A 12382-nucleotide genomic window follows, 5' to 3' on the forward strand; every position below is an offset into this window, starting at 1 on the left:
TATATATTGCGGGAATTAATTTCACGAACCGATCCCCGTTCGTTCAGTCGGTAATGGGATCTAATATTACTAGAACGAATTGATAGTTAGAACGGTTTTCTCTTTGATGATGTTCTAACATTCATTGGAGCTGTATCTACAGTAATACCTATTATAGGTATTTGTTATAGAAGGACAGGTTTAATGAACTTATTTTACTAATGCTATCCGCGTAATTTTATAAACGCGAAAGTTTGTATGGATGTTTGGATGTATGTTTGGATGTTTGTTAATATCTAATGCCGCTACTACTGAAGCGAATTGGCTGAAATTTGGAAACGAAATATATTTTACTCTGGATTAATACATAGGCTACTTTTTATCCCGAAAAAATCCATGGTTTCCCGAGATTCGCGAAAACTGATGATTTTGATGATATGAATGTTTGTTACTCTTTTACGCCTCTACTACTGAACCGAATTAGCTGAAATTTGGTATTGAGATATATCATAGTATGGATTAACACATAGGCTTTTTAACACTTTTTATCCAGGAAAAATCCATGGTTCTCGCGGGATTTGTGAAAAACTGAATTCCATGCGGACGAAGTTAAGTTCATAATATACCCATGGTTGTCTCGATGGTTGAGTGATCCATGAAGGTTATGAAATAGAGGGTTTTTTCTTACAAGATATTCTCAATAGCAGACCGGTATTGGAAATAGTGTGGTGTTGCAATACATTCCCTCAGAAAACACATTCATAATTATCAATAACATCTGATAGTGATCCTTCCTCAAAAATTGACACTCTAAGCCCGCCAACCCGTATTGAAGCAGTGTGGTGGGTCGACGCGCCAAATCTTCTACTATAAGCAGAAAAACAGTACAGTATAGTCAAATTTTGCTGCCAAACCTTTACAAACTGTCTGATGATGTCAAATTTACCCGTATTAATTAATTCTCTCAAAAACTACAAAAACCGTGTCTCGTTGTCAGTTTTTACGCCAACTATCGGATAGAAGTTTTAATGAAATCACAAGTTGCTGTTTCTACAGCGTCGGTGAAACTTTTTAATGCATTTATATTTTGAGCTCTCCACTTTTACGTATCTAAAAAATAGAAAAATAAGTAGGTACTTACTTACTTATCTTCAAAATATTCTTATGGACACATTTTTATTACTCTTATTAACATCTATCTGAGAAGTCTTGTCAACTGTATATTTTGACTAAACAACAAGCCCTCTGCATAATATGTTTTATTCCGAACCGTATAGCAGTCAGGAAATTCAAAATTGTAAAGTCCACATGAAATGGAGTTAGGGTGGCCTTCTCACATATGTGTGCATGTTACAAACATAATATAATTTCGCGAAAATGGAATCGCGAGCGTCCTGTTATTAGCACAATTAATCAATTGGTTATAATATACAAATTTGTTAATTTTTTTTTATAATACGAGTAGTTATAGTTAATTTTTAACCAGTTAGCAAATACGTCAAATAAATTAACCCTTTTAATGTAAAACTCTCCACCACATTCATGTCATTTTGACCCAACAATATTAATTTATCATGTAATGTTTTGGGGTTAGCTTGAGTGACGTAATGATCCACGCTGAAGTTCTTTAATTACTTAAGCAGAGGGTTGTTTTAGGTTACGGTCAGTTTGTAAGCGATACTTTTATGTAGAACGTTTGTTTTTGTTTATGCATCTCAACTTGTCCGAGTAATAGTGTGATTCACAAGTGCTCTTTAGTACAAAAAAAGTTCTCCGTCTCCTATAAAATGGTAGAGGTGTCATTCGATTTGGAATTGAATTTAGATAGTTTTAGAAAAAATTGTAGGCCCGCTCGTATAAATTGCAAATGTTATAAACAATTAAATGAAAATAAAAAAGGGGTTTGGTTTTCGTCCGCCCTTAGACCTCTTTAATCCGGCCCACTCGAAAAATTCGATCTTCGGGAACCTCTACTATCTATAAACTACCTCCCTGCCAAATACTATATTTGTACAACAAGCGGAATTTGATATTTCGTGATGAATGACCTTTCGTATTTATAAATTAAGACTAGCTGACGCCGCGCGGTGTCACTCGCGTGGTTTACGTTCGTGTAGGAATACAGGGATAATATATAGCCTATAGCCTTCTTCGATAAATGGGCTAACATACACTGAAGAATTATTCAAATCGAACCAGTAATTCCTGAGATTAGCGCGTTTAATCAAACAAACAAACAAACTCTTCAGCTTTATAATATTAGTATAGATTAAAGTATGTACCTACCATAGCATAGCTTCATATTCGCTTTGCAAATATCTATGGGGCTTCAGCATTTGTCAAGTCTGGATTATTTACGTAGGAACAACTAAGCCGGTATTAAACTTTGGCAATTATTAAGTCACCAGCGGTGTCCAAAGTTTGATAAGCCTGTATTTATAGTTTGGCAAGATTGCTAAATATATATTTCTGTACGAGGGGGAATATTATTTAATACGAAATTTTGACTACATTCCAAACATTCAATGTATCTTGTCAGTTATTCTAATTTAATTATTCAATTCTTGTAGGAATAACGATTACATAATAAAAATATACACGTACATCTCATTTAATACTTGAAAAGAAGTCAGAAGAAAGAAATCCACTCTCATAGTCTACCGATTTCTGTAACTAACGTTAAAATATTCACCTCAAACTATCGATCTCCTATTAAAAAGTGGATGCACAAAAAGCGACAAAAAATCGTCCCCACTCAATGAGTGCCAAACACAACTTCTTGGCACTCAATTCAAGTAGTCGCATTTGCAAATTCAACCTTAAACTCAATCCTTAAGTTTGAATTTGCTCTAAATCTGGGATTTCATTGAATATTGGAATATGGATATTTAAAGGCCCTTAGGTATAATTTTCTATATCAATAATTCCAAAACTGTCAAAGCAAAATTGGCCAGTTTTTAAATGAAAAATTTCTGCATGATTGTGCGTCCTTTTATTATAAGAGGTCAATGCCTGAAAATCAAATATTCCAGAAATCAATAAATTTTCACCGTTAAAGCTGAAAATAGCAAAAACGCCATGCAAATTAGGGACACCATTGTAATGAAGTTGTAAAAAGTCCCCTTATGTGAGTATATCCGTAAATTTTTGACTAAATTACCGGACTATTTAGTCTCTCATTTATTTATTACTTCTTTTTTTTTAATTTTTAACAATATAAGTATAAAATACAAAACATTATTAAAAATTATTATTATTGATTCATGTTACTACGCATGTACGAGTATGTTAAGTATAATACAATATATACTATCCCAAGCAGTCGATACCTTATTGAGCATATTATCACAGGCGTCCACGTGACGGAGGAACGAAGTATGAAGGAGCTTTTAGTATTAAATATCAACGGTTTCATATTAACGGTCTTTGTTCGGCGCGTATTGTATATTCCCCATATACAATAGACACTAAATACTGTTCTGGAGAACACGGCAGTTTTCATTAATACGTAGCTAACACAATGCAGGCTTCACTAATGATCGAGATTGCTGCCATTGTTCAGCACTAATGAGATAGTATGTGATTTTTCCACACCTGTCCGGGTCATTGGACTCGTGAACTATCTCCTTTAATTAATTATTTTGAGAAATTTCGTGCTGGCTGGAGTGTACTAAAAGTTCGTAGGCAATGTTTTCTTGTCAGTTTTTATAGAAATTAGGAAAATATATATTTTTTTTAATAGAAAACTTTCAGTGTTTATATTTTTGAGCACTGGCAAAAGATCTGTAAATATTCCGGTCCGGTCGCCAAATTCCACACTATTTTAAAAATAGATATATATCTCATCATCGTCATCGTCCTTGACAACCCATATTCGCACTAATGAGCACGAGTATCCTCTCAGAATGAGAGGGGTTAGGTTAATAGACCACCACGCAAGTCCAATGCGGTATGGCAGATCTCACACACCTAAAGAATTAAGCAAGTTTTCAGGTATGCACATTTCCTTACAATGTTTTTCCTTCACTGACAGAGATATAATGTTTTTAAATGCACATAGCTGAATAGTTAGAGATGCATGCCATGAATCGGATTCGTACCTACGTAATCGGAATTGAAGGCAAAGGTCCACTGGGTTGACGCGGGTCTCATTTATATGCATCATAATTATAAACATTCAGCAATTCGTTTTACACTTTAATGAAGTATAAAACAGTACTGAAACAGTGTGAGTAATTATAATTTTAATAATCATACTGTTTGAAAAAATACAAGTAATTGGCAAAAAGTAACTGCTATTTTTTCTTTTAATATTTTTTTCTGCACTTGTGAAATCTAAAGGTCTATGTCATTTTCCTACAACGTATCCATATAACATGAACTAACAAATGTCATACAGTTAAGTTTGGAATAATACTTAATTTGACTTAGGTCTCAGCTTTTTTCCTGATGCATTGAATAGTATTCTCGTGTCTCAAAACTACGAAAATCTCGTTCAGACTCCCGTCAAACTCGACCGAACGAGACTCTCGGCAAACCCTGCTATCTACACTATAAACAACTCAACGTATTATGTATTTTTTAATTAAATCTCGCAATAGATAGTCCAGCGAAAACGACACAAAGGACAGCACTTCCAATGCACAGCTGGTATTTCCCGATTTCAATTTCCTGTCTATTTCCGGCCGCGTGTGTTCTCCACACACGTCAATGTGTTCGTTGACTGTATTTATGTGTAGGTTGGACGGATATTTAGTGGTCACACATACTCGATGCCTGTTGAGGAGAGGTCTTCCTGTGCCTCGTACAAGCATTCAAAGATGGGAAAATAAAGCCGCGACTGCACCGATACAGAAGCGCTATTCTGTAATTTCTCTATCTTAATTGACTATGAAACACGGCTAAAACTCACGTGATATTAGGTCGGAGTATGCCCGACTAGTTTCGAACCCATACGGGGCCCTTAATAATGAGCTGGTTCTTGCAACGCGGCACGATCCAAACTGCAAAGCGGCTGCGCGACGCGCAGCTACTCGCATCGCGCGCTGGGAGAGGGTTAAGTGGTAGGGAGTGAAGGTTCCGTTACACTCTCCGACGGTTCATTAGTGTCATCTTCATTAGACTCGTCATCTTGTAAGCAAACCTCACTGACGCTATCTTGTTCCAAGTTTGTTGTATGTGACAATGAAAGAAATAGCGGTTTCCACGCTGTCGGCAGCAACCATCCATGAACCTATAATTTTTAGTTTTTTAGTTTAGTTTCATAATCAATTAATATGAATAATACTCACGATACTTTCTAAAATTTCTCTATCTGTTTCTTTTTAACACTATGTTTAAAGATAAAGATGAATGAAAATAATGTCTTGTAGTTATTTATAAATAAGAACAATACACATATACCTATTGTGTTAACGTGCCAAGTTAAAATAATCTAAACATTATAACCGTAACTCAAACAAATAACTGTTTAAAGATATACAAACATTTTATACACAAAAAGGTTGTTTGAAGTATGAGTGGTTAAGCAGGACATTAAATACGTATAAAAATTGCCCTCGTGCATAAATTAAAAAACCCCTTCACTTTGAATGGCTCCACGTCGGAATTTTTAAACGTATCTCTACAAAAACAAACAGAGACATTAAACACACATAGTCATCCAACCTTTAAGCGTAAGTAGTATTAAATATAAGTCTAGACGAAACCCTTCATCATAAAATATGCACACTCAGCATACGTAAACACTATCAACAAATATGGCGTAATTAGAGAAATTTACTTGGGTCGGAGGGCCATTAAATATGCGAGTGTAAATACGTTCAGCTCCTTAATTGAGTCAGAATGTGGCGGGCTTACAAAATAATTTAAAACTAAAACATAAAGTTATGCACAGTTGATTATGCTAATTTATAAAGAGTGTAAAGTTTGTATTTACATTCACCTATACCAATTGAGTTACTAAAAACAAAACCGCGATTATTCTATGTTTATTATAGAATTTGAAACTACTGAAGCTAGAAAACAGAAATTTTAGCAGTATCTACTTAATTACAAACAGATTGTACTGTAAAATTGTAATTTAGAAAGAAAAGGAAGAAAGAAAAAACATTTATTTTAAAATTAGCACCTTAACACTATTATAATGCCTGATATCTCAACCACGGCTAGTCAAAATAAAAAATAGTCGAAGGATCAGAAGACCGGCACAACAAAAGTTCGGCACAACTTTAAAAAAGGTTCCAGTGTGCCTAGTGGGAGCTTTCAATATTTTCATACTGTTACTATCGCGTTAACGTAAACGCGAATTTATATGGAATTGAAACAGTTGTACTGTAGTGCCACTAGATGGCGCTATTTCAATTCCTTATAAATTCGCGTTTACGTTAACGCTATAGTAACAGTATGAAACTGCCACTAGGCCCTCTGCTCAACATTATGCTGCATGTACTAAGCAAATATTGCAAATAATTTAAAAACATTTATATTTTAAAAAAGAGCTGTCTACTTAATTTATTGCCGGCTTTTCTTGGTAAAGTCTGCTTTCTTTATCAGTAATAGCGTCACTACTCAGACAGTGGTGACATAACTTTTAAAAGAATTTTATAGAAGCCTGATTGAAAAATAGTCATTTGATTTGAATTTTACTTCACGTGAGGGAGGAGACTAGTAACTATACAATTTCGCCACATTTCTTGTAGAAAACAGCATAAAATTTAATCTTGGGGCACGGCAGTGCATCGAGCAAAAAAAGGGGGCACGGCCGTACTATACTTTTCTTGAAGCAATTCAAGCCATGTTCTACCCCCTGTAACTTCGTTGTCGATGAAATTAGAAACGTGAATTTTGAGTACCCAAGCAGGTATTCACGGTATATTTCAAATTTCATTAGATTTGAACAAGTAGTTTAGGAGTTATAACTAGTCAAAGTTTCCTAATTTTGCTAATTTTGTCACTCACTGACTCTAAGACACTTCCAGCAGACGTAAAAACTTCAAATTTAGAATACAATTAGTTGTTATATGTACTAACAAGCAAGCGCTCTAAACAATGTTATTAAATATAATATGTATTAATTGTACCATACGAGTATATGCGATGGCCAAGTCAATCTATTTATTTAAAATTTAAAAGATTTTTAATATTGATATGTTCACTATAAGATGTTGTTAGGTTAGCTAATTACGTAATAACTTGAAACAGAAAATCTCTTAATTACGGACAGAAGTAATCGACTTGGTATTACATGGATCTCACAACTTTTTGCGGTAGAATAACTAATTACGAGAATTGTTACATTTTACAAGTGTTGTTTTTATGGCATTATATTGTTTCCTTTAATGGCATTTCTCTTTCACTATCGAATATTTTGTACATAAGTCAACATAGTGCATAACAAGTTTACTGATTTAAGAAAGGCTAGTTTACCAAACTGCAACATTATAATAGAAAACAACAAACAACACAATTTTAAACCGACTTCCAAAAAGGAGGAGGTTCTACGTTCGGCTGTATGTATGTTTTTATTTTCTCAGAACGAATTTATAAGCAAGAGGTGGAGGAGGTATACCAAAACATTTATTAAAATAAAAATATTTAACCAAGTTTACATAGTTCCTTTCCATCCGCCCGCTTCACAGCCCTATCCTATCTCCATATATTTGCCTCTCGCAAATTGTCACTCCGCTGTACACCTTCAAACGCGTACACTGCTGTGACGACTAAGGGAATACAGAAACACGAACTAGATAGTACCCGTACGTTTATAAATAAAGCCTTCAACGTTCTCAGGAACGTTAACTATGTCATATTATAAATATCTTACTATGTACTTTGTAGTTCATTTAAATTATTTGTTTTATTATTCAGATGCATCAGATATTACAGGCTTTGAACCTTTGAACCCGTTTGATGTCATAGATAAATAATTAAACGGAAGAAGAGTGTCTTTGAATATTTATGCAATAAAGTTGAGGAGATAAGAGATCGGTCGTTGGCCATTTAAAGCCAATCTCATCTTGATCTCATTATTTACACCGTACTGGCTGACGCTCCGCAGTTCTACAAGTATTGCCTGTGTTACTCGCTGATAATGTTTTCCATTGGTGAATCTAATACTAATATTATAAAGCTGAAGAGTTTGTTTGATTAAACGCGCTAATCTCAAGAACTACTGGTCCGATTTGAAAAATCCTTTTAGTGTTAGATAGCCCATTTATCGAGAAAGGCTATAGGCTATATTATCCCCGTATTCCTACGGGGACGAGAACCACGCGAGTGTAACCGCGCGGCGTCAGCTAGTAAATATATAAAATTAGTTATTTGTGAGTCACAGCGTAACAAACAAACATTCGCATTCATAATATTAGCTCGAATTAGACTAGAAAATGTTTTAAAAACATAGATAAACACTTTATCTTCTCAGTCACTGTCAGACTTGTATATGAATATATTTTTATTTTCTGTCCATAGATTTATATATCACAGAGATAGTGTATAGTCGCAGGATTCGTAAGCCATTTATGTGCCCCGAAATGGGAGCCCTTGACGCATCGCTACACTACGGTAAGTAAGTTTGTGTGCGTGTCGGCAAGGGTAATTACTAATTAGCTTAGCTCTTACGCTCACATAGTCACAAAAGTAGCTTACGTTTGTTGTGAAAAATTGTTAGGTTGCGGGTCTATTGGTTATTAGTCTTCTGTTCTAACAGACACAATTCTGAAACTGTTCATATTTCTGTTATTTCAGAGATAATAAAGACTAGCTTCTGGCAGCATTTGTACTTTGTTTAGTTAAGATCGGAAGTCTAAAAAAATGTTTAGACCTATCTACCTTTCATAGTCTTCATGAAAACAGTTGACGTTCCCTGCGTTTCCATGCTGATAAACAAACTACTGTGACCATGGGGCATTGATATTGCATACTCCATCTGACCGGTGACGCTTTGTCCCTTTGGGAAATGCAGACATCCTCCTACAGCCTTTGCTTAATTACCGGAGCTCTAGCACTATGTAGATACAAAGAGATTACATAATGCAACATCTCAAAGGGTTTCCAATGTAATTGACACAATTATCTACTAGTAGTAGAGCTTATTGTGAAAGAGTTCGTCCAGAAAAGTACAACTGCTATACATAATTACTGTTTTTTTAAGCAAAGATGTTTGCGGTTGACAATCAATAAATAATAATATAAATAAATAAATATACTTAAACAATACACATCAGTATCTAGTCCCAAAGTAAGCATACAGTACAATACAATCAAGCTTAATGTAAAGCATTGATATGTTTCATTCTAAAGAATGTTGATGACATAGCATTCAGACGACTAATGCTTATCCCTCAAATTAATTTTTGATTACTATTACGCTAACAAACCTAAAAATATGCTCAAACTAACCAGCCTTACATTCTTTATCAACTTAAATACTAAAACTTACTGGTACACTTTTTTTGTCTGAAGTTGTAGGAAGCTCGTTACACACGAGGGTTTCGCAAATAGAGAGCGCAGTTTTTCTTCGTATAGACTCAATTGAGCCCCTTTTGTTTCATCCCCTTGGGCCCTCCTTAAATGATGATAGTCATACCCTTTGTTTGGTACAACCCGAATTAGGGTGACCTTTTTTGTTGATTATATCGCCAGTTGTAAGTTTTATTAATAAAATATAGTTTCCTTATGTATACACTATTTGTTTTACAATCACATAATATGTATATATGTTACCGTTAAATTGTAAAATACTATATTATAATCTCACTCGCGATATTATAATCTGTCGTTATATTGTGAACTGAACATACTGATTACAATATAACGTGTTATTTTTCGATATATTATAATCTATTGAAGTGTAACCGTAAATTGTCAATTAGGATAAATTTACCACAGAGTTACAAAAATATTACCATAGTTACGACAGTTTATATATACTATTAATAGATATGTTCAACATTTGAAGCCTCAATAGCTCCGTGGTAGAGAGGCCGGAGTTGTTGTCTGTCTGTCTATCTGAATGTTTGTTCCGACTAATCTCTGAAACAGCAGAATCAATTTTATAAGGAGTAACATTACTTTGTATACCGATATTCCTACTGTTTAGGGCTAACAATATTCTCTTAAAAGCCTTTTCTAACAAGATAGTCACCGTGATATTAACTAATGGATATCAGATTACTTATTCTCTTGTTTGATAATATAAACAACACAATTACGGAAAATAGGCACCTAAGGCGTTATTCAGACTCAACACAATCATTATGCTCCATAATATATGTGTTGTGTGGCATAATTCACTAATAAAGCTTTTTTCTTTCTTTCTTTCTCCAAGTTTTCTATCAGTCGTGATTGTAGTCAAGCATAAGCCTATATAATCATCATCATCAACATTATCAGCCTATTTTTTCATTTTTTTTTAAAGAACCAACTAGTCGGGAAAGACTGTGCTAGGAGTGGGTACGGCAATAGACCAACGGGGTGAGGAATGAACCACCACCCTTCGGTGATGAGTCCGACCGCTCTTACCGTTGAGCTATTGAGACTAAAAAATTTTAAACTACTCTAGGACCAGCTGGCCTATTGACTAATTTGGTCTCTATTAACCTATTAAAATAAACATCAAATCAACTGGGCAATGTCATCCACCAACTGTATCATAATGTACTGTGCCATTGCTGGTGGGAGGCTTCGGCCAGCTAATTACCACACTACCGGCAAAGACGTACCGCCAAGCGATTTAGCGTTCCGGTACGATGCCGTATAGAAACCTAAAGAGGTGTGGATTTTCATCCTCCTCCTAACCTCCTTCTTAGATTGCATCATCATTTACCATCAGGTGAGATTGTAGGCAACGGCTAACTTGTAAAGAATATAAAAAAAATCCAAAGTGGATTGTCAGTAAGCACCGGATGACATTTGTTACGTAGAATTTCAATATCGTACATACGTCAAAGTTAGTGAATTAGCCAACAGATGAACAGATATGTCTTTATATGGAGCTTAGACCTACCATGCTGCTCCAATCCAATCTGACGGGTTTCGAGTGATAACTTGTAAATGATTATAACTGAGACCGCTTAACGTTATCTCCGAGGCACAAAGACTCAACCAACTTTCCAACTCCAGGCTGAGAGTTTCTTGTTAGAAATAATAGTTCAATATTTCATACCTCGACCTGGAACTCGAACCCAAGACCTTATCATCCGAAGCGACATAGACTGACCACAGAACCAACATAGAGAGGCGTAGTAAGGTAGTGTGAAACAAGCCTTACTCTAATTAACGAACCCGTATTATATTACATTACGTATTCATTAGGCTTTAACAAGGTTCTAAAGTGAAACTGTTTTCTAAAACATTCACATTAAAGTTTAACAAACAAGATAACATATTATAATGCTATCTACTTTGTTATCAAGTAGCTCAACTTGTAAGATACGAACTTGTTCTTACAAGTTGCTAAGTTGTTTTGTATTGTAAGAACTAAGTCACAAGTTTATTATGTTGTTTTTATTACTTTCTTAATTGATTTTTGATTTAAATCTTATTCACCGACCCTATGATATAAATCCTACTAATATTATAAACGCTATAATTTGTATGGATGTTTGGATGTATGTTTGAATGTTTGTTACTCTTTAAGGCTGCTACTTCTTAAGCGATTTGGCTGAAATTTGGAATGGTAATACATTTTAATCTGGATTAACATATAGTCTACTTTTATCCTGGAAAAATCCATGGTTCCCGAGAGATTTGTAAAAACTAAATTCGAAAGCGGATGAAGTCGCGGGCGTCCGCTAGTAAATAATAAATAAATAAATATACTTACACTATACACATATCACTTATTTGTCCCAAAGTAAGCGTATAGCCTCACACCTGTGATAAGGATATTTGTAAATGGTGTTAAAAAAAATAAACCTCGGCGGAGTATGTCGTAGGCTCTTCTCGGTCCAAGGCGCATTAGGAATCCTCGTTACTTTAATTTCAAGTTTTCGACCTTAATTATGACCATTAAATCATGACTTAAATCGTGGCGTTTTAAAAGTGTTTGTAAACTAAACCTAATTGAAATAAATGAATTTTTATTTAGTTTAAGATAGTGAATTTTATCAAATTATTAACTGCAAACAAATAATTATATGTATAATGTTTAATCTTTAATAGATAGGCCTCATTTTTGGAAATCTGAACGTTTGTCAGACAAAGGTCCTACTTAAGTAAGTAGGTACGATAACTAATTATGGAGTTTTAGTAAATAGCAGATTTCAAGAGACCACAACTTCAATTGTTTATGTAGAAAACGCATTTTATTTTTATTTTCTTTGAAAAACCATTAGGAATCATTCCTCCAGTCTCTAGACGCGTTGCTTCGGGGCAACCTTTGCAAGACACGCTTAAAGTT

At 34.6% G+C, this 12382-nt stretch overlaps 1 protein-coding gene across 1 annotated transcript in view; it reads left to right on the forward strand.

Annotated features, from left to right (window-relative positions):
• The window catches only part of LOC128198685 (cell adhesion molecule Dscam2-like), a 206012-nt gene that overhangs the window by 126746 nt on the left and 66884 nt on the right, over positions 1-12382 (forward strand). The gene's annotated exons all lie outside the window — the stretch shown is intronic.

The sequence above is a fragment of the Bicyclus anynana genome, chromosome 2 (genome assembly GCF_947172395.1).
Source record: "Bicyclus anynana chromosome 2, ilBicAnyn1.1, whole genome shotgun sequence".
Taxonomy (NCBI): Eukaryota; Metazoa; Arthropoda; class Insecta; order Lepidoptera; family Nymphalidae; genus Bicyclus; species Bicyclus anynana.